At 41.9% G+C, this 21,137-nt stretch overlaps 1 protein-coding gene and 1 pseudogene across 1 annotated transcript in view; one reads left to right on the forward strand and one right to left on the reverse strand.

Moving 5' to 3' along the window:
• The window catches only part of Qrfpr (pyroglutamylated RFamide peptide receptor), a 42,202-nt gene that overhangs the window by 17,374 nt on the left and 3,691 nt on the right, over positions 1 to 21,137 (reverse strand). The gene's annotated exons all lie outside the window — the stretch shown is intronic.
• Positions 18,529 to 19,005, forward strand: LOC114618384 (annotated as a pseudogene).

The following is a 21,137-nucleotide window of genomic DNA, read 5'->3' on the forward strand; positions in this document are numbered from 1 at the left end:
TTGATGTTGACGTGTGTTTCTTGGATGCAGCTGAAGGATGGATCCTGTTTTTACATTTGTTCTGTTAGTTTATATCCTTTGTTTGGGAGAATTGAGACCATTGGTATTGAGAATGATCAATGTTGAATGGTTGTTGATTTCTATTATTTTGTTGCTGTTGTTAATGTTGTTGTTGTGGTGGTGGTGGTTGTAGTGGTGGTGTGTGAACCTGCTTTTTTTCTTTTGACTTTGCTGTCCTAGAATTATTTGTCCCCTGTAGGATTTTTTTTTGGATTTAGTTAATGTCTTTAGGTTGGAGTTTACCTTCTACCAACTTCTGTAGGGCTAGACTTGTAGATAGATATTGCTTAAATTGGATTTTATCACGGAATGTTTTATTTTCTCCATCTGTGGTGCTTGAAAGTTTTGATGGGTATAGTAGTCTGGATGGGCATCTATGATCTTTTAGAGTCTGCAGCACCTCTGCCCAGTCTCCTTTAATTTTTAGAGTCTCCACTGAGAAGTCAGGTGTAATTGGTCTGCCTTTATATATTGCTTAGTCTTTTCCTCTTGCAGCTTTTAATATTCTTTCTGTGTTCTGTATGTTTCATGTTGTGATTATTATGTGCCAAAGGGATTTTCTTTCATGGTCCAATCTATTTGATGATCTACATACTTCTTGTACTTTGGTAGGCATCTCTTTCTTTTTCTTTTTTTCTTCTTCTTTTTTTTTCGCATCTCTTTAGGTTAGGGAAATTTTCTTCTATGATATTGCTGAGGATAAATTCTTGGCATTTAATCTGTTTTTCTTCTCCTTTTTTTTTGTTTCTTTTATTTTTAGGGTTGGTCTTTTCATAGTGTCACAGGCTTCCTCCTGGATATTTTGTGGCAATAGTTTTAACATTTTTTTTTTACCAAGGTATTCATTTCTTTTATTATGTCTTCAGTACCTGAGATTTGCCTCTATGAGTCCTGTCAAGTTTCTAAATTTTTTTATTTCCAGATTTCCCTGTGTTTGAGTTTTCTTCATTGATATTATTTCCACTTTTGTGTTTGGAATGGCTTTATTAATTTCCTACCACAGTTTATTCATATCTTCATATATTTCTTTAAGAGATTTATTTGTTTCCTCTTTATGGACTTCTATCTAGCACAAGGAATGTTTTAAGGTCTTTTATTTATGCTTCAAGATTGGAATATTCAGGGCCTGCTGTGATAGGATTTCTGGACTCTTGTGGAAACATATTGTCCTGGCCATTATTGATTGTGATTTTTTTCCCCTTGGTGTATGGGCATCTAGGATCAGGTAGCTTATAATTTGAGATACTGATATTTGGACTTGTCTTTATTGGGTGGGTATTTATCTCTTGGTTTGTTTTTCTCTCTTGTTCTTAGGAAAGTGTGGTGCCCGTGTTTTCCTTGAGAAAATCTTTTGGGAACCTAAAAGGTGTGGGCACTGGGGGTTCCAGGTAAAATGTGTTTCTGGGTATTAGGACCTGAGATTTAGGAATGGGGATGGCCTGGGGGTCAGTGGAGGATCTTCACAAGAGGGAAGAAATCAGGGTGTTATACCAGGATCTACTTAGTTAGTCCCCTGCTAATGGGGGCAGAGAGTGAGGAGAGGTCACAGCAAAAGGTCTGCTACAGATTTGGGAGGGAGATTAGGTGATTTGATTTGGAGGAATGGAGGAAGAGGTAAAGATCTGGAGTTAGCCTGGCCAGAGTGGCTTGTGGAGCTGGAGGCTGGGAGAAGGCAGTGAGTGGAGGCAGGGGACTTCAGAGGGGAAGTCTGTGTGATCCACTGGAGATGGGTGTAGGAAGGGAGGACTCAGCAGGTATCTGCTGCAGAGCTGAGATGAAAAGGGAGAGGTGAAGATCTGCAATTAGCTGACCTACTTTTTTGGCTGTTGACAGGGAGTGCCTGCTGGAGTTGGAGGAGGGACATAGCAACCAGTGGGGGAAGGGAGGTTAGGAGAGGAAGATATGTGGGATCTACTGGAGATGGGGGGGGGGTGCTGCACAGGTGTTCTGTTGCAGTGCAGGAGATGAGACTCTGGAATTGTATTTGGAGGGGCAGGAGGAGGTAAGGATCTGGTGTTAGCCTACCTGACCCCTGGCTGGAGTTGCAAATAGCTATTTCAAACTGAAATGACCCAAACTCTTTCTACTAGACACCATTATCTGATTTTTATATCAGAGCATTTTTTTTTATTAAAGCCTGTCTGTAATGGATATGTTTCCTCTCTTGGTTGTTCAGCATCCGTCTACAGTTCTCCTAATGGAAACTCGGTTTCTTTCTAAAACATTCACTCTTATCACTTTGGGAGGCTTAGGTTATAGAGCAGGTGAGGAAGGTAAGACAGGCACATGTGGATCCTCCATCATTCTGAGAAAGTGTAACACAGGTGAAAGGGGTGTGTGCTGGTGGCTATACGGTGCCAGGCCACAAGTGTTCACAGATGCTTGTTTAATACTGCTGGCGACCTCTGATGACCTATGTCAAGTCCCCTGTGCCAGCTTCCTACTGAGCCTGTGAGCTTCCAGCATCTATCTTTCGTATTCTCTTAAGCGACTACTTACTTGTTGCTTGTGAACAAGTGACTGTGCTCATTCTGCTTTTCTGTTGCCTTTTCTTCTGAAGGTAGAGTTTCTGTAACGTAGCACAATAAGGCTGATGTTCTTTCTCTGTCCTGTTAACGGTAAGATAAGCCAGATCCCACTGCTGCAGTTGTCCATCATTTTTGTTTCATTTCTACAGTGTCTGACTCTGGCATGAAATGTACGGTAGCTCACATCCTACTGGCTAAGGAACAAATGCTTTGTCTTACTATCCACTGCTTCCTGTCCACCCTTAGCTCATGCACACACTTATTTCCAACAGCATGGACCTCCTTTTCTCAATGGGAATCGTGCCAGTATCCTATCCACTCACCCCACCTCTTGACCTACCACGCACAACAGTCTCAATGATTTAAATAGAAACCACCTTACTTGAAAACATAATGCTTGAAAATCGAAAATAGTCTGTATTCACTGGAGTGTAACAATGACTTCCAAAAGGACACTTGGAAAGGTCAGGAATTTCATGACTATTCATTTGTACAAAAGATTAAAAATGTTGCTTTAATAATTGAAAAAATGGTGTAATACATCATAGGTGGATGAAAGCAACGGATGGTGGTAATGGCTCAGCAATGAATTTCCTCTTTTGTTAGCAGAAAACACATGGACAGGCATTTGCAGCTTATCAAGGAAATGAGGGCTGGACATCTCCAGCATTTGAAACAATAGTCTGACAGATAACACGACTAGGCATGCAATTAATTTACTATATCACACAAGCAAGCTGTATTCAAACCTTTGTCCCCTATAGCCTATAAATTTCCAGTCTTATCTAATGTGGTTCTTAGGATCCTATTAATGAGTAACTTTGCCAGTTGTGAGCTCCTTTTTATCCTGTTCAATATCCACCAGAGGCAGAGTAAAGAGTAAAGAACAAATCAAATACAGTCAAAGTTAGAATTGTTATACAAGTATAGCAGAAACCCACAGAAGACTCAAACTGAACACCTCCATTGGAAACCCCTCTTGAGACCATCCAAATGCTAAATTTCCATCTCTGTCCCAGGGATTATCTTTGTAGGCCATTTAGGAGAGGTCAGGCCTGTATGGAACATGAGGAGGCTCCTTCTTTTAGTCTTGCTTCAGCAGCAGAAGTTTTTGCTGGACCCAGATTCATGTGCTAGACTCGAGCCTATAAGCCAAATGTGATTGCATTTGCTGGACTCCAATGCACAAGCCAACTGTAACTTTAAAGAAGATGTTACAAAATCCTAAGGCAGTATACGCAGAGCTCTATTTTTAGGAGAAGACTAAATACCTCAAAGCCAATAAAATAAGAGAATTGTGGTAATTTTGGCTGTTGGAATAATTTATGTTCTCTCTGGGCTTATTTTTTCTATATACTAATTAGAATTAGAATATATACATATATGAGTATTAGTTAGAAATAGAAATCCAGTACAAGAAATGAAAATTGAATCCTATTCATTCAAATAATTAAGAAAATATATTATTACAATATTAGTAAAATTCAGAGGCAGAATGTTAGAGAATAGTAACTTCCACAGCTGAAGTCAACAGGGCTGCCTTCCTTCTGGAGGCCCTAAGAGAGAAATGTCTCTGAGCCTGTTTCAGCTTCAAGAAGTTGTCTACATTCTTTGGTCTGCCACTCAGCATCACCCTGACCTCTGGGACAGTTTACATCTCCTTGTCTGATTCTGGCTCCTTTCAAGGTGGTATTTGTTAGTTACTTGTGTGATTTCTGAATATCTAGGACAATCTCCTTCTTGGTAGATCTTTACCTCAATCAATATTGGCAAAGTTTCTTTTACAGTGGAAGGCAGTGTAGTAATAGGTTGTAGCAAATTGAGAAATGGAAGCCTTTAGAGAATCATTACCCTATCAACACAATCATTGAACATTTTACAGCTACACTGAAAAGTGACCAGTTTCACCTAAAGCAATGCTTCAATTTAGGGCAACATTAGTCAAAATGCTAGGCATATTTGTTTAAAGTTAAAAGTGTTAGTTTTAATGAGCACAGAAAACTAAAGTTCCCCTTACATAACTAAATCAACTCTGGGAAAGATGCCCAAATGAGTGGAAAAACTTACTCTGTGGAATATTTAGAACAGCTCAAGAATTTTGCAGAAAACACTGTTATGGGATTAGCCAATGAGGCAGCGTTTCAAATTAGAGAAGCTAGAAAGATTGGAGGAGGGTAAAGGAGCACCACAGATCTGTGATGAAGGAGATGGCAGGCTGTTTCACAGGGGTATAGGAAAGGCACAAACAAATCTAAAACTGTATATGAAACACACTACTACAGCAGCCTATGAGAGGAGGGGAACAGAAATAGGGAGAGAGAGAGAGAGAGAGAGAGAGAGAGAGAGAGAGAGAGAGAGAGAGAGAGAGAGAGAACAATGGGAGGGAATCTTTACCCAAATGGTGATGACAATCCACTATAAATTTAGAACTGTGAATCTGGGAGAAAGAAAGGAGAAAGGGAGAAGAACAGGGATGAAGCATTTTGAAAGAGGAAAAAAATGTCAAATGGAACTTTTAAAAGTCACAACTCAAACTTCAGACCAGCTGGTGTCTGATGGCATGAAGTCACAACTAGCTTTGGTAGCAGGTAGTCAAGCTCTCTTCTAAACAACAGGAAAACTCTGAGAAGTCCAAGACCTTGCCCCAACTCCAGGTCCTAAGCGCTGCCCCTCGTGCTTAGCTTTGTGTTGGAGTAACCTCTGGAACCCAAGAAGAAAGGCTTCGTGCGATTCTAAATCACACAGTGCTAAATGTAACACTGCTAGCTTACATTTACTCATTACTTTTATTTTTTTTAAATTTTAAACTGTACCTTGCCTTGACCACAACGAGCTGGAACTTACTCACCCTCCCAATAGTAAAGAATGGGGTACAAAATCCTAAAAATATAGATTAAAGAGAAAGATTAAACATACCATTAAAAAGTCAGGTTTTTTATTTTTGTCTTTTTGAGATTATAATTTAATTATATGTCCCACTTCTTTTTCTCTTTCTAATCCCTCCCATATACAGCTCCTAACTCTCCTTCAAATTTATGACCTCTCTTCACTAACTGTTATTGCATGTACATAAGTATATACATGTATGTTGCTAAATATAATGTTCAGTCTGTATAATGTTAACTGTATGTATGTTTCCAGGGCTGATTGTTTTGTACTGAATAACCAATTAGTGTGTGCTTCCCCAGAGAAGGCCACCTCTCCTGGTCCCAGTTTTCCTCAGTTGCTGGTGGTTTGTTGTGTAGAGATGAGGCCTTGTGTCGAGAGAAGCACAGTAGTCACAATGCCAACTTTCTTCCTGATGAGCTCCATTACTGCAGCTTTGGATTCCACTTCAGTTTCTACAAGACTCATCTGTCAGGTTTTTGAGAGTCTCACTCTAGCCTATGCCGACCTACGGTCATGCTTCTGCCTCCACCTATTGAGTGTGAGAAATGTAAGCATGAGTCATCGCACCTGGTTTTATTTGAGGTAAACTGAGTCTTTGTTCTTTGGAACCAAACAAGCACAAATACAATACGTATCAAAAATACATGTATTGGTTTGAACGACAGTGGACATGTAGGGCTTCAAAACTGTGTTGAGCAATTCAGGCTTAGATCAACAGTTGATAAATGGGACCTCATGAAACAGAAAAGCTTCTATAGGGCAAAGGACACTGTCAAAAGGACAAAATGGCAGTTCGAAGAATGGGAAAACTCTTCACTAACCCTACATCTGACAGAAGGCCAATACCCAAAATATGTAAAGAACTCAAGAAAATAGACATCAACAAAAAAATAACCTAATTAAAAATTGGGGAACAGTGCCAAACAGAGAATTCTCAGCAGAGGAATCTCTAATGACTGAGAAACACTTAAAGAAATGTTCAACATCCTTAGTCATCGGGGAAATGCAAATCAAAGACTGAGATTTCATCTAACAGCCATCACACTGGCTAAGATCAAAAAACTCAAGTGACAGCTCATGCCGGCAAGAATGTGGAGCAAGGGGAACATTTCTCCATTACTGGTGGGCGAATAAACTTATACAGCCACTTTGGATATCAATTTGACAGTTTCTCAGAAAATTGGGAATAAATCTACCTCAGGACTAAGCTGTTCCACTCCTGGGTATATTCCCAAAATATGCCTCATCATGCCACATGGACACTTGCTCCACTATGTTCATAGCAGCTTTATTCGTAATAGCCAGAGAGACTGGAAACAACCTAGATGTCCCTCAACTGAAGAATGGATAAAGAAAAAATGTGGTTCATTTACACAATGGGATACTCCTCAGCTATTAAAAACAAGGACATCATGAAATTTGCAGGAAAATGGATGAAACTAGAAAATAACATTCTGAGTGGGGTAACCCAGACTCAGAAAGACAGACATGATATGTACACACTAATAAGTGGATTGTAGCCATAAAGTACAGGATAACCATACTACACTCCACAGACCCGGAGAGGCTAAGTAACAAGGAAAGCCCAGTAGACACATCTCACTAAGAAGGGAAAGCCAATTAGATTTCGAGGGTGGGTGGAGGAAGAGGACTCTGTGGTGAAGGAGGGTCAGGATGGAAACAGGCATGATCAGGTGCAGGGAGGATGGAGGGAGAGGCAACTGGAAAGGGAGAGGTATTTCTGGGAGCTAGAAAACTAGACCAAGGAAGCTCTCAGGAATCTTTGAGGGTGACCCTAGCTACGACTCCTAGAAAAGGAGTTTATGCAACTTTCTCCTGTAACCAGACAAGACTTCCAATTGAGGGACTGGGACACCAACCCAGCCACAAAACCTTAGACCCACAAGTTAGCCTGTCTACAAGATGTGCAGGGTAAAAGATGGAGCAGAATTTGAGGCCAACCAATGACTACTCCAGATTGAGACCCACGCCATGAGAGGAAGCCAGCCCTGACACTATTAATGATATTGTGCTATACTTGCAGACAGGAGCCTAGCATAACTGTCATCAGAGATGTCTCTGTTAACATGTCAGCATTCCTTCTAGGATCCGTCCAACAGTTACCTAGCAACAGCCAGGTAGGCATGGCTTGCTATAAAAAGGACTGTTTGGCCTCTCTCTCTCTCTCTCTCTCTCTCTCTCTCTCTCTCTCTCTCTGCCTCTCTCTCTCTCTGTCTCTCTGTCTCTCCATCTCTGTCTGTCTGTCTGTCTGTCTGTCTGTCTGTCTGTCTCTCTGACCCCCCCTCTTCAGGCCTGTCTCTGGCCTCTCCTGGTCAGCCTCTTTCTCCCCTCTCTCTGTCTGTCTCTGTCTCTCTGTCTCTGTCGTGTGTGTGTGTGTGTGTGTGTGTGTGTATCCTTCTGTCTCTCTCTCTCTGTAAGGACTCACGAAGAGGACCCCCAACTCAAGTCCCGATCAGCGCACACCCAAGGAGACTCGAGAGACTGACTCGATGCAAAATAGCAAAAGGCAGTTTACTAACAAGGGCCCTCGGATCGAAACTCATCCCACGCAGGGGAGAGAATTTTGATGAAGACCCCAGGAAGTTTAGAACTTTTATAGGGGGAGGCACAAGGGGGAAGGGAAAAGCGGGAAATTCTGGCATGGTTACATATAATTGGATATTTCAAACATCAGCACTTTGCGTAAGCAATCATTTTGACAGGCTGGATGGCCCACTATTTTTGACCATGAAACCTCAGACCTTCTAGGATAAACACCAGGTGGCCCATTACTCACTTGGGCATGCTTAGACTGGTCAAGATATGTCTTTGGTTGTTTCTATATTTTTGGTCACCTCATCCCTAGAGGGGCTTGATATTTTTATTATGGCTATTCTTAGCAAGCTCAGCAAGCCGTCCGGCAGTCTTTGCCAAGTTGTTTTTAATTTTTTACTGTCACCTCTCTCTCTCTCTCTCTCTCTCCCTTTTCTCTCTCTATGACCCTTTTCTCTCTCTGTGACCTTTTTCCTCTCTCCCCCCCCCGACTCTTTTCTATCTCTCTATGACCTCCCCTCTCTCTCTGACCCTCCCCCTTCAGGCCTGTCTCTGGCCTCTCCTGGTCAGCCTCTTTCTCCCCTCTGTCTGTCTCTGTCGTGTGTGTGTATCCTTCTCTGTCCCCCTCTTTTTCTCTGCCTCTACTCCCTTCTCAATACCCCTTCCCATGCCCCCAAATAAATTCTATTTTATATTAGACCTGTCGTATAACTGGTACCTTGGGGGGTCAACAAGGCATCCCCTCCCACCGTTCTGCGCTTTACAAAACATATCAGCTTCACCCAGCAACTGATGGAAACAGATGCAGAGACCCACAGCCAAATATTAGGTAGAACTTGAGAAATCCAAGGAGGAAGGATATCTTGATATCTGTGGGAGGCCTCCCCTTTTCTAAAGAGAAGGGGAGGAAAGGTGGATGGGGGGTGAGAGAGAGTGACTGGGAGGAGAGGAGGAAGGGGAAGATGTGATCATTGGGAGGTAAAATAAATAATAACTTAATTAGCTAAAAATAATCTATGTTGATGAGACTGGAAGACTACAGGGACTTTTGAAGTCGGACTACATGCTTTTGAAGTTCTGTGTTATAAAGTGGCTATACGCCAGTGGGATTGTGGAATGTGGTGGTCTTAATGAAAATGACCTTCATAGGCCCCTCTGTTGGAATGCTTGGTACCCAGCAGACTTATATTGGAAGAATTAGGAGATATAGCACCATCAAAAGAGGTGTGTGTCTGTTCATTCTCTTTCTGCCTCATGGTTGTGTTTGAAGATGTAAGTGCACTCCCAGTTGCTCCAGCAACATGCCTGTCTTCCTGGTGCCATGCTCCCTTCCTTGAAGATCATGGACTCCCGAAACTAAAAACCCTTTTATAGCTTTCTTCTATAAGTTGCCTTTGTCATGGTGTCTCTTCACAGCAATAGAAAAACAGCAAAGACAAGATGAAATCCCATTCTCACGTACACCACAAAGCCAAATACAGCTAATTTCTAAACAGTGCCAATTATTATTATGGTAACAAGATGATTGATACTCATTGATTCATTGAAACATTTTTTATAGAATTTCCTATGTGCTACTGACAACTTCCTATGCTGAAAACAGAATGCTGGGTTTACAATAAAATGTGTCTTTAGTTGCAAGATTCAGATAACTTGTTTTTCAATACTGAAAATCTAACTTGAATTTTGAATAATGCGTTCATCGTGTTAACCAGTGTGTGTAGCATCTTGTAAACACATTACACTTACTAATTCTGTTGTGGGTAGTTTAAACTTTTAACAAAATCCATATCTTGCTCGATTCTTTTTATTTCATTAGATCCTGGCTTCATTAGTTGTAAGAAGCTGGTCAGCACTAACATTCAAGGCTTGCTCCCCGTCTTGAAAGACAGACTCAAGCAAGTCTCTACTATGTATTGCCAGTGTTTCTCAGACCCCGTTAAGAAAACCAATACTTGTATCAGGCTCATTGTAACACTTAGATGAGCTTCTGACAAAATGAAATTCCTCCTCATAAAAAGCAAATGCTTGATTGTTTCTAGAGATCGCAGTAAGGAAAGGTTTTAAACTGATGAAGTGTCGGTGAATGGGCTGTAGTGAGCATACATGCATGGCTTCCAGATCAGGGCTGAGGAGACTCAGTCAACAGGGAATAAATTTTCATGAGGGTTTCTAAGGCAAAGGTCATATCAAATTTCTATTGCAAAAACTTTCTTTTAAGTTCCAAACCAGCCATCTGAGTTTACAAGGGTAAACTGCTGTGGTCACAAGGCACCATGGTGACAAAGTGGGACAGAAGCAGGTGGGGTGGGAGGATGGGGGTGGGGGGCACAGGAGTAAATGAAGAGAGAAACCTTCCTTTTCCACTGTAGCCTCTGCAGAAACAAAACAAAACAAAACAAAACAACGACGATGACGACAACGACAAAAACCAACAAAACACCCAGATAGAACAGATTCCTAAGGTTCAAGCCTGTGGACCAACACTTTCTAAGAAAGCTTAGGCAGTTCACTTGCTGTAAGAAATTGTGAGACACTTCCGGTCTGGGCCCAAGCATAGAGCAGGTCACAGGCGGCAGCTCTGTACCCAACCCCAGAAAACCCAGAGAAAGAGGGACTCCCAGGAGCTTTAACTCAGGCAGCATCCCAGGTAAAAATGAATCACCTGTGATGTCTGCTGTTAGAAGTTCTAATCCAGATGCTGGCCTCCGAACTTATACTACCCAGACCTTTGAAGGGCCACTGACAAGAATATCAAACAGCTAGAGATTGACATTACTAATCTGAAGAAATCCCTCGTTTCGCTGTCTGAAGAGACCTCCTAAAACCGCAAAGATCCTTATTGGACTTGATTTACTCTATTACAATAGAAAAGGCTGTGTACAGCTCTTGACTGTGTACAGCCCTTAAAGAAGAAGGTTGCCTTTACATAGACAAGACAAGGAGGGTTAAAGAGAGCATGAAATAGGTCAGTGAAGGCCCTAAGAAAAATCAGAGAGAGAAAGAGACAGATGAATGCTGGTACAAGAATTGATTTTCAGCCTCTCCAAGGTTGTCAACCCTATTTCCTTCCATCTTGGGACCATTATTCCCTTCCCCACATCCTGCCTTTCTGTGTTTATAACCCCTGTGTGAATGAATTACGATTTGAGAAAAATAAATTAAAAAAAAAAAGAAATTGTGAGCCTGGCAACGTGAAGAGCCCTCAGCAGAATGAATTAGTCAGCACGGCTATTTGAAGGGCGAGGGACAGACAAGTTGGCCTCGTGGCATTGTCTTAAATACCAGGCAGGGATGGGGCCTGGCGGCGTCTCTGTGTGAGGACATGATGTGACTACATTGTGCTACAAAGCCAGGAGGCCTGGAAACATTCTAGAGCCTTGCAAGTAGGTGCAACTCTGGACCAGCTATAGCAGTGTCCTCGCCGGCCTCCTCTAGGGATGTGTCACTGCTTTGGCAATGAATAAAACGAGCACTATTTTCTGCCTGCTAAGCACAAATGATCAATTTGAACCCTTATAATTTAAGAGCAGAAATAACTTCTCATGATGCTTGTTCAATATTGAATACAAATAGGCTACAAATTTAAGACTGGCACCATTTTGTATAAGTTCGCGTTGTATATATTTGAGATATTTACTAACAGTGCACCTTTTTACAGCATTTAATCAGACTTTCTGCACACAAACCTACTATACATACAAGCAAACACATTCAGAACACTTCCACTCAGTCTAGGAACAGCCGCGTCTGCAGAGGGCCCTAGGTTCCCAGCCCCTTTGCTCATAGAATCAGTCATTCTTACATCAGCTCTGCACAGCGGGTTGGTGGTTCTGTCAGGCTTACAGATGAAGACATCACACCGAGTATTTTAATGACTGCTTCGACATCAACTGCTCTCCTCTGCTGCCTTATAGCCACTCAGAGGCTTTATATGCATTACACTTTTACTAGGGAAAAAAGGTCTCTAAAATAATGTTGTTGCCTTTTTGTGCAGTATTGGAAGAGATTTCCAAGTAATAGCTTATAGGCAAAAATATGTACATAGTACTTACTTCATTCTGAAGCCAAACTGGAATCCGTAAGAACCAGATCTGCATTGGTTCTTTTATGTCTAACTTTGATTAATTTTCTCATTTGACAGTTTCATTCATATATATGAATGAAATATGATATATATATATATATATATATATATATATATATATATATATATAATGGCTACTTTCACCCACCCCTCCTGTCTCCCTTCTAACTCTGACCACGCCCTCCCTCCACCCATCTCTTTACCCCTGACAAGTCCCTTTCTCCTGTTCATGTTGTTACATTTTGTTTTGTGACCCACTGGGTTTAGCCAGAGCTGTGGTGCTCAAAACCAGAAGTATTCCTTGGAGCCTGGCAGGCTCACCTGTGAATACACAATAAAGACAAGAACTGCTTTTCCCCTGAAATCTACCACTAGCTAGGATTTCATCAGGGTGGTGTAAAGTCCCATGAGGTTTTTTCCAGTCTTGACTGATGCCAGGCCCAGTCTTGTGCATGCCCAGCCAGTGGAGGCAATGGTAGCTGCTGTCAGATTACTGCTTATAGCCGGGCCAGGCCTAGAATGGAGAATCCCACAGTCCCTTTCCCTACCTATCTTCCAGCTCTTACATCCTTTCTGTCTCCTTCTTGGTGATGTTCCCTGAGCCTCAGAAGTGGAGGTATAGGTACTGTTGAGAGTTGACACTAATTGTCACTTTCTCTCAGCACCCTGAACAGCCATGAGCCTCTGCGTTCACTACTGACCATTTATCACAAAGGGAAGCTTCTTTGGGGAAGGCAGGGAATAGCATCTGTCTATGGGTATAAACGTAAAACATTGATTTAAAAACAAACAAACAAACAAACAAACAAAAAACCAAGATGTAAAGCTATGTTCTTGTAACAGTCTCTGCAGCGTCATCTGCCACCAGATGGCAGCATCAGATATTATTTTTAAGCTGCTCTGGTCTTCTGATGATGCCAGGCAATATGATACACAATCCAGCTAACATCAAAGCATCGCGTACACAGTGACGCACCACATAAGCTCATCTTTACTGAACCACTGTCTATGTTCTTTAAGAACAGGCTGCCTTTAAAGATTTCTGTGATCTGTACTGGCTCACTGCCTAACAAATGCTTTTAGTTTTAGTTTCACAAAATCATATAAAAACAGAAAGCATTTCCCTAGCTGCTGCAGGATTAATCATTAGGAGCCCTCAGATATAAAGGGGAACAAATACAACATCTGCTGAACTTTCCTCAATGCCTCAGGCTAGGGGAAAGCTACAAGGGAAGTTCTGCAGTGTTGCTCTCAGACCTATCTGGGATTCCTCAACAGCAGAAGAAAGCAGTTGGGGAACTGGCAATATAGGAGTTGGCCTGCCGTAAAGTGTATGAACTTGAAGGGAGAGGCGGAAAAGGGTTCTGTTTTCATGATCTACAGAAACAGCTGACACATCCCATAGTGGCAATGAAGACACTATTGAGGTTGACATGTTGTTTGTAGTTTCTTGCAAAGTTCCTGTGTCTTTTCAGATCAGCCAGTCCAGGAAAGGTGAACATAGAACAGCTTTGTCATGTTGGTTAAGCTCAACCTCCAAGCCTCACACACAGACTGACAATGTCATAGGGCAGGATGTCAAAGAATTTTCAAAGGCAAAAGATATATTTCACGAGGCTTACTGGCTACTGGATGAGCTCAGTTCTACAGTCACATATAGCCAGCCGTATGATGTACAGCCTCCTTCTGAGCTCCTTGCCCAAGGGCCAAACATTCTGGAGGAGCTTGGTGGCTAACAGGATCACAGCTGTCAGTGCTGCAGCCGTAAGTTTGGCTGGTTATACTTTGATACCTGTAACCACAAGGAATCAATGAGTGCATACACTTGAGCCCCCGAGAATCCACACATATTCAGGGAGTTTATTTCTTAGACAACACAGAACAGATCGGGTCCTCATGCCTCCAGTTCCACAGAAAGAATGGCATTCAACCTGAATGGCAATTATAACAAACAGCAGATGCAATGGCTCACTCTGCTAGAGTGGAGACAAACTACAAAGGAGCTCTCAGAAGGTACAGCCTGTGGTTAGGCAGGAAACCCTGAGCTTAGCTGGAACCAAACTTGGGAGACGGATAAAAAATAAATATCTTGCAGTGTGTACTGCTCTATGAGGCAGCCACAAGCACCCTTCCAGGAATCAGGAAGTCCTGCTTGCATGGCCTCATGGGAAACATACAAGGCTCTCAGAGTATGATGTGAGCCTCATCCTGAATTTCCCCAGAGTGAATCTACCTTACGTAGGCCATTCAAGTGGGAGTGACCCTAACCCAGCCCTATCACAGGGCATGACGAAGGCCTGAACAGAGAATTCCACAGCTTTGTTCACAATAGCTGACTCTCTGAGTAAGAGTGAGGCCCACCTGCCTAGAGCCCTTCCAGAAATTTCCAGATAAATCAAGAAGTATTCTTTTTAATCTTCTGAGGTAGAGATCAATTTTAATACAAATACCCTTCACTGTCTTTATTTTCATTGTCCTACAGAGAGAAGATCTTCTACATAAACTTCTGTGGCTGCTAATTTCCTTTTCTACTTTCTGTGAAAATTTAGTGATTTTTCTTGACTTGTAGTAACAGAGAAGACACTAGGTTTTCTTCTCTCTCTCAAAATGTGCACAAAGCTAATTCGAAAAAGAACATTCAGATCAGTCCTGTGGCACAATTTCTGAGTTTTCTTTCAAATAACTGTTTCTGTATCTCTCTCTTTTTTAAAGATTTGTTTATTTATTTTATTTTTTTGAGTACACTGTATCTCTCTTCAGACACACCAGAAGAGGGGATTGGATCCCATTACAGATGGTTGTGAGCCACCATGTGGTTGCTGGGAATTGAACTCAGGACCTCTGGAAGAGCAGCCAGTGCTCTTAACCCCTGAGTCATCTCTCCAGCCCCTACGCTGTGTATCTCTTGAGTATTTTTCTTTAAAAACCTGTGTTTCTCCTTCCTCCCCCACAAGACTATTACTAGCTGTCATGATTACCATTAATAGATTTTGAAAAGCATCCCACGGGACTCTTGATTTCACAATCAATTTGCCTATATGGAAATTTCTATAATAAAATAAAGCTCCATGGTAAGCCCTCTGATTTGAGGTGGTCCCATCAATTATCTTTTCAATAAAATAAAGTTCAACAACTTCCTTTAGACTATTTCTTCACTTACTAGTTTGTAATCTCTAAGATTTCGCCAACTGTTCCAAGGCATGTCTTTCTTTTTTTTTTTTCTTTTTTTTTGGTCTTCCTCCCCAATCCCATCCATCCAGTGAAATATATTGCTGATATATATATATATATATATATATATATATATATATATATATATATATATATGTGTATGTGTGTGTGTGTGTGTGTGTGTGTGTGTGTGTGTGTGTGTGTGTGTGTGTTAAAAAGAGTGATGGGTGCTGTTCTGATAAAGCCTGAGTGTCACAATTCCTGGTTCCTCTTCACAGCCGGTCTTGAAGCTTGTTGTCAGCTTCCCCCGCAGGCTTCTGCAGCAGAAGCCACAACTCACACACATTCTTGGGACTGAACTGCAGATCCTCCAAGTGGCAAATGGTCAGCTAGCTGAACCTTTCCACAGAGAACGCCCAGGGCGAGGCCCACATTGGCGGGGAATCTCTGCTGTTTGAGCAGCTTGGAAAACTACTCTACTTCTTTCCTCGGGCTTTTCATGTCTTAGGATTCCTCTTCTTGGTTCCCTCTTCTCTACCATCTCGACTCTGGGCCCAGGGGAGGCCGCCTCCCAGTTACTCTTTGCTCCTGCTCCTGCCTGGCCCTTAGGCTATAAACTCTACGGGCCAACTTGTGCATTAGATCCACTCCAACCTGAAGTCTCCAGTATGCCACCCCTCCATGGATCTCATACAGCAGGGGTCATAGGGAGATCCCCAAGATCTCTGAGTCTTGGTTGGCCCACTAGGAGGGTCTTGGAATCTTAGTCAGGCCTGAGGGTTCACCCAGCCTAGCTCCAATCCTCCTGACCCTATTACTCGTGGTGGGGATGAGAAGGCAAAGTCTGAAGCTAGATGTATGTCTATGGGGAAGTCAGGCATGCCACGCTTGGGCCTGATGAAAGCAGGGTTCACTTATGGATACAGAAGTAAATTTTTTTATATCAACTACTGAAAAATTAATTTTGTACATTTCTTTACAAGTTAGTATTCTTTTCAAGAATAGTGGTATATATAGATGCATATTTTTCTTGAAGGCACTGCCATTACTTGAGATACCTTGGAATTGCTGAGTCAGTTTGCCAGCCACCATTAAAAAAGTATTTCCACTGCCCACCACAGGATTGTGGAGGAGCCATAGACTTGTATGCACTGCAGGAGACTACCTTTTCATAGCGAGTCTGTACTCATAGCAGGATGAAATAGGCACAGAGCTTGGAAATCTCCTAGCAAGGCTGCTACTCACGCTTGCCTTTAAAGCAGTGGTTTTCAACCTGTAGGTCAGGACCCATTGGGGGGGGGTGTCAAACAACAAAATACAGATGTTTACATTATGATTCATAATAGTAGCAAAATTACAGTTGTGAAATCGCAACAAAAATAATTTTCTGGCTAGGCTTCACCAAAACATGAGGGACTGTATTAAAGGATGATGGCATTAGGAAGGCTGAGAACCACTGCTATAAAGACTTCCATTTTACTTTACCAATGACTGGACTCATAAAGGAGGATAGAATCAGAACTTATTATTTCTTTCTGGATCTTCCGATTCCATGCCCTAAGTTTCCATTCAGTTGTCCAAGTCCCACTCTCTCCTAGACACCCTCGAATCCTCACCCCTACCCCTCCATATCCAAACTCTTCATGCTTACACAGTATAGTCTGGACCCTTTACAGTTATAAATCCCCTCTCCACGTGCCATCTTTTTGCTGAATACTTCTTTCCCTTCTTTTTTTCTTTTCTTCTCTTTTCTTTCTTTCTTTCTTTCTTTCTTTCTTTCTTTCTTTTATTTTTTTCTTTTCTTTTCTTTTTTTTTCCGAGACAGGGTTTCTCTATATAGCCCTGGCTGTCCTGGAACTCACTCTGTAGACCAGGCTGTCCTCGAACTCAGAAATCCGCCTGCCTCTGCCCCCCAAGTGCTGGGATTAAAGGTGTGCACCACCACTATCCGGCACTTCTTTCCCTTCTTGATCTAACTAAAAACTAGCTAGCTATTCTCCAAGGATACAGCTTTCTCAACACCTATGGAATCTTACTACCTAGAGAAATTATCCAGGAAATATGGACTACAACCATGATTGTACCATGATAGCATCATTGACCACAATTTAGACCTTGGGCAAGAGACAAGAGATGACGAGAGATCAGAGATCAGTGAATATCGTTAATATTTCACATTGGTTTTTATAGATGGGGATTTCTGAGGAGTAATAGAAAGATAAAAAGGATTACACTGTTATGATGCATAGTCCTTGGGTCAGGTGAAAGACTGTGTCTTCAGACTGAAATTAAAGTTCAGGGTTACCCATCCATTAAACATGAAAGTTCTGACCACAGTCTCTCAAGGCAGAAATGAACAGTGAAAGAAAAGACTTTGCAAGGTGAGAGGAAGCATGATAACCACCAAAGGACAGAATATTTTAAAAAGAACACGAAGAAAAAGAGAGACTAGAGAAGAGAATATTACTCTTGATTGGTGGTCAGAGAAAAATCAGCTGTTCTGAATTATCTGGAAACAACACAGTCAGGGAATTCAGAGGCTTTTAGACATCATGAAAAGTTAAAAAGAGGAAGAAACAGGCAAAATGAGAAAACCCTCGACAAAAAGACAGGTAAATTCAATGGCCAGAGGAGAGCAAAAAGCAAGTCAATGTTGACATCTGACCAAATCAGAGGGGAGGATGGAGACAGAGTTAGGAGGCCCCATTTGAAAACTCTGCCACCCCTAATCAGTATAAAGAAAGCCCTAAGTACAGTGAGAATCCCACTCCTGCTGCCTAGAATTTCCAGAGACTGAGAATTCTTAGAGGCGAGTAAAAAAAAAAAAAGCTGAAAATACCAATGGCAAACAAGTACATGAGGGTGTGGGTGGGTGTGGATGGGGAAGAGTTCAGTAATTTTAACCATCAGGAATGTAAATCAAAAGTGCTTTGAGATTCCATCCCTGACCAGGTAAGAGATGTGAGGAAAGAGACATCATCATACACTTCCAAAGAGATGCACATGGTATATAGTCACCAGAGAAGTCAGTATGGAGGGACTTCAAAAAACTAAAATACATGTACTACATGACCAAGCTGAACTACACTTGGGTCTCTAACTGAAGATTCTAAGTCATCAAACTACAGAGATATTTACATATCTATGTTTAATGCTACACTAATCACAATAGCTTAAAATATGGAACCAGCCTAGGTGATCATCAATAGATATGTTCATAAAGAAAATGTGTGGCTTTTCGCCAAGATGGCGCCGAAAGCGAAGAAGGAAGCTCCTGCCCCTCCCAAAGCCGAAGCCAAAGCGAAGGCCTTGAAAGCTAAGAAGGCAGTGCTGAAAGGCGTCCACAGCCACAAAAAGAAGAAGATCCGAACGTCACCCACCTTCCGGCGGCCCAAGACACTGCGGCTCCGGAGGCAGCCAAAATATCCTCAGAAAAGTGCACCAAGGAGAAACAAGCTTGACCACTATGCTATCATCAAATTCCCACTGACCACTGAGTCAGCCATGAAGAAAATAGAGGACAACAACACACTTGTGTTCATTGTGGATGTCAAGGCCAACAATCACCAGATCAAACAGGCCGTGAAGAAACTCTATGACATTGATGTGGCCAAAGTCAATACCTTGATAAGGCCTGATGGAGAGAAGAAGGCATATGTCCTCTTGGCTCCTGATTATGATGCTCTGGATGTTGCCAACAAGATTGGGATCATCTAAACTGAGTCCAGATGACTAATTCTAAATATACACTTTTTTTCACCATAAAAAAAAAAAAGAAAATGTGTGACTCACACACACACACACACACACATACACACACATAGAGATACACAGATGTGTATACACAGAGAGAGACATAGACACATACAGACACATACAAACAGATGCACACACAGACACACACAGAGATACACATACACACAGACACACACAGACACATGCAACACACAAGATGCACATACACAGACACATGCACACATATACACACAGACACATACACACAGACACACAGAGAGATGCACACACAGAGACACATACACACAGATGCACACATATAGATGCACAGACACAGACACATGCACACATACACACACAGACACATATACACAGATGCACACACACACACAGACACACACAGAGATGCACACACACATAATTTTTAAGCTATGAAGAAGGATAAGATTGTTATTTGCAGGCAAGTAGATGGGACTGGAGGTGGTAGTATTAGACAAAATAATCCAGACTCAAAAAGACAAACAAGAAAGCCAAACATTTCCTATTTTCTCTGAAATGGATATTGAAAATGTTGAAGGAGAGAGAAGGAATGCAGAAAGAGGGGAAAGAGAGTGAGGAGAAAGGGTTAACGGGAGGAAAGAGATAAAATGTTACATATTTTCCCTCCCATGTGAAATATATGTATATATACATATACATATGTACATGTGGCTCTCTGTCTCATGCACACACACACACACACACACACATACATACAGATACACAGATGTGCACACACAGAAAGAGACATAGACACATATAGACAGATGCACACAGAGATACACACACACACAGACACATGCAACAAACACAGATACATATACAGAGATGCATACACGCACACACACACACACGTGTATGTGTGACAGGAAAACAGATCATGGAATATTATTTGGGAGAAGAAAGGAATACAGCATGAGGTGGAGGGAAGAAAGAAAAATGATATTAAGGATGAATTATGTGGTCAAATCACAATGTTATAGATGCATGAAGATGTCAAAATTAAACCTGTTACTTTGGACAATAACTGAAAATGAATAAAAAAATAAAATTTTATAAGAAAGAAAAGCTGACAAAAAGGAAGGTAAGTGTGGTGGTTTGAAGACCATGCATGTGCATGCATGCACGCACACACACATGCGCGAGCACACACACACACACACACACACACACACGTGTGCATGCGTGAGCACCTTAGACTTGTGGATCAGTTGTGATCTCTCAGCTACTACTCCAGCACCTTGCCTGTCTGCCTACTGCCATGGTCCTTACCGTGATGGTTATGAACTCACTTCTGACACTGTAATCAAGCCTTCAATTAAATGCTATGTATTTATAAGTTGTCTTGGTCATAGTGTCTCTTCACAGCAATAGAAAAGTAGCTAAGGCAGGAAGGGAGAGGGAGAGAGAGCTTCTATATTAGCTTTCCTTCTGCTGGGCAACTTGTAGATGCTACAGATGAATGGATCTCCTGACTAGAGTGTAGTTGAGTAAATAAATTCAGTGTTTGTGGATATATTTTCCTGTCTTTTATGGGATATGGTGGTTATTTATGGGAATGGCTCCAGAGGCTCACATATTTGAATACTTTGTCCTCAGTTGGTGGAACAGTTGGGGAAGGATTAGGAGGTGTGGCCTTTTGGGAGGAGCTGTTCCACTGAGGCTGGGCTTTAAGGCTTCATAAGGCTTGTGGGATTCCCAGTGTGTTCTCTGCCTCGTGGCTGTGTCTCACCATGTGATCCTTCACTACTACAGAATCAGGGACTTTAGCCCTCCTAAGTCATAGGCCAAATTAGATGCTTTCTTTTATAAGTTACCTGGTCACTGTGTTTTATCACAGAAATAGAAAAGTAAGACATCAGAGAAGAAGAGAGGAGGGAGAAGGAGGAGGGGGAGGAGGAGAAGAAGAAGAAGTAGGAAAAGGAGGAGGAAGAAGAGGTGGAGGAGGAGGAAGAGGAGAAGAAGAGGAAGAGGAAGAGGAGGAAGAGGAGGAAGAGGAAGAAGAAGAAGAAGAAGAAGAAGGAGAAGGAGAAGGAGAAGGAGAAGGAGAAGGAGAAGGAGAAGGAGAAGGAGTC

The sequence above is a fragment of the Grammomys surdaster genome, unplaced genomic scaffold (assembly GCF_004785775.1).
Source record: "Grammomys surdaster isolate TR1022 unplaced genomic scaffold, NIH_TR_1.0 62, whole genome shotgun sequence".
Lineage (NCBI taxonomy): Eukaryota > Metazoa > Chordata > Mammalia > Rodentia > Muridae > Grammomys > Grammomys surdaster.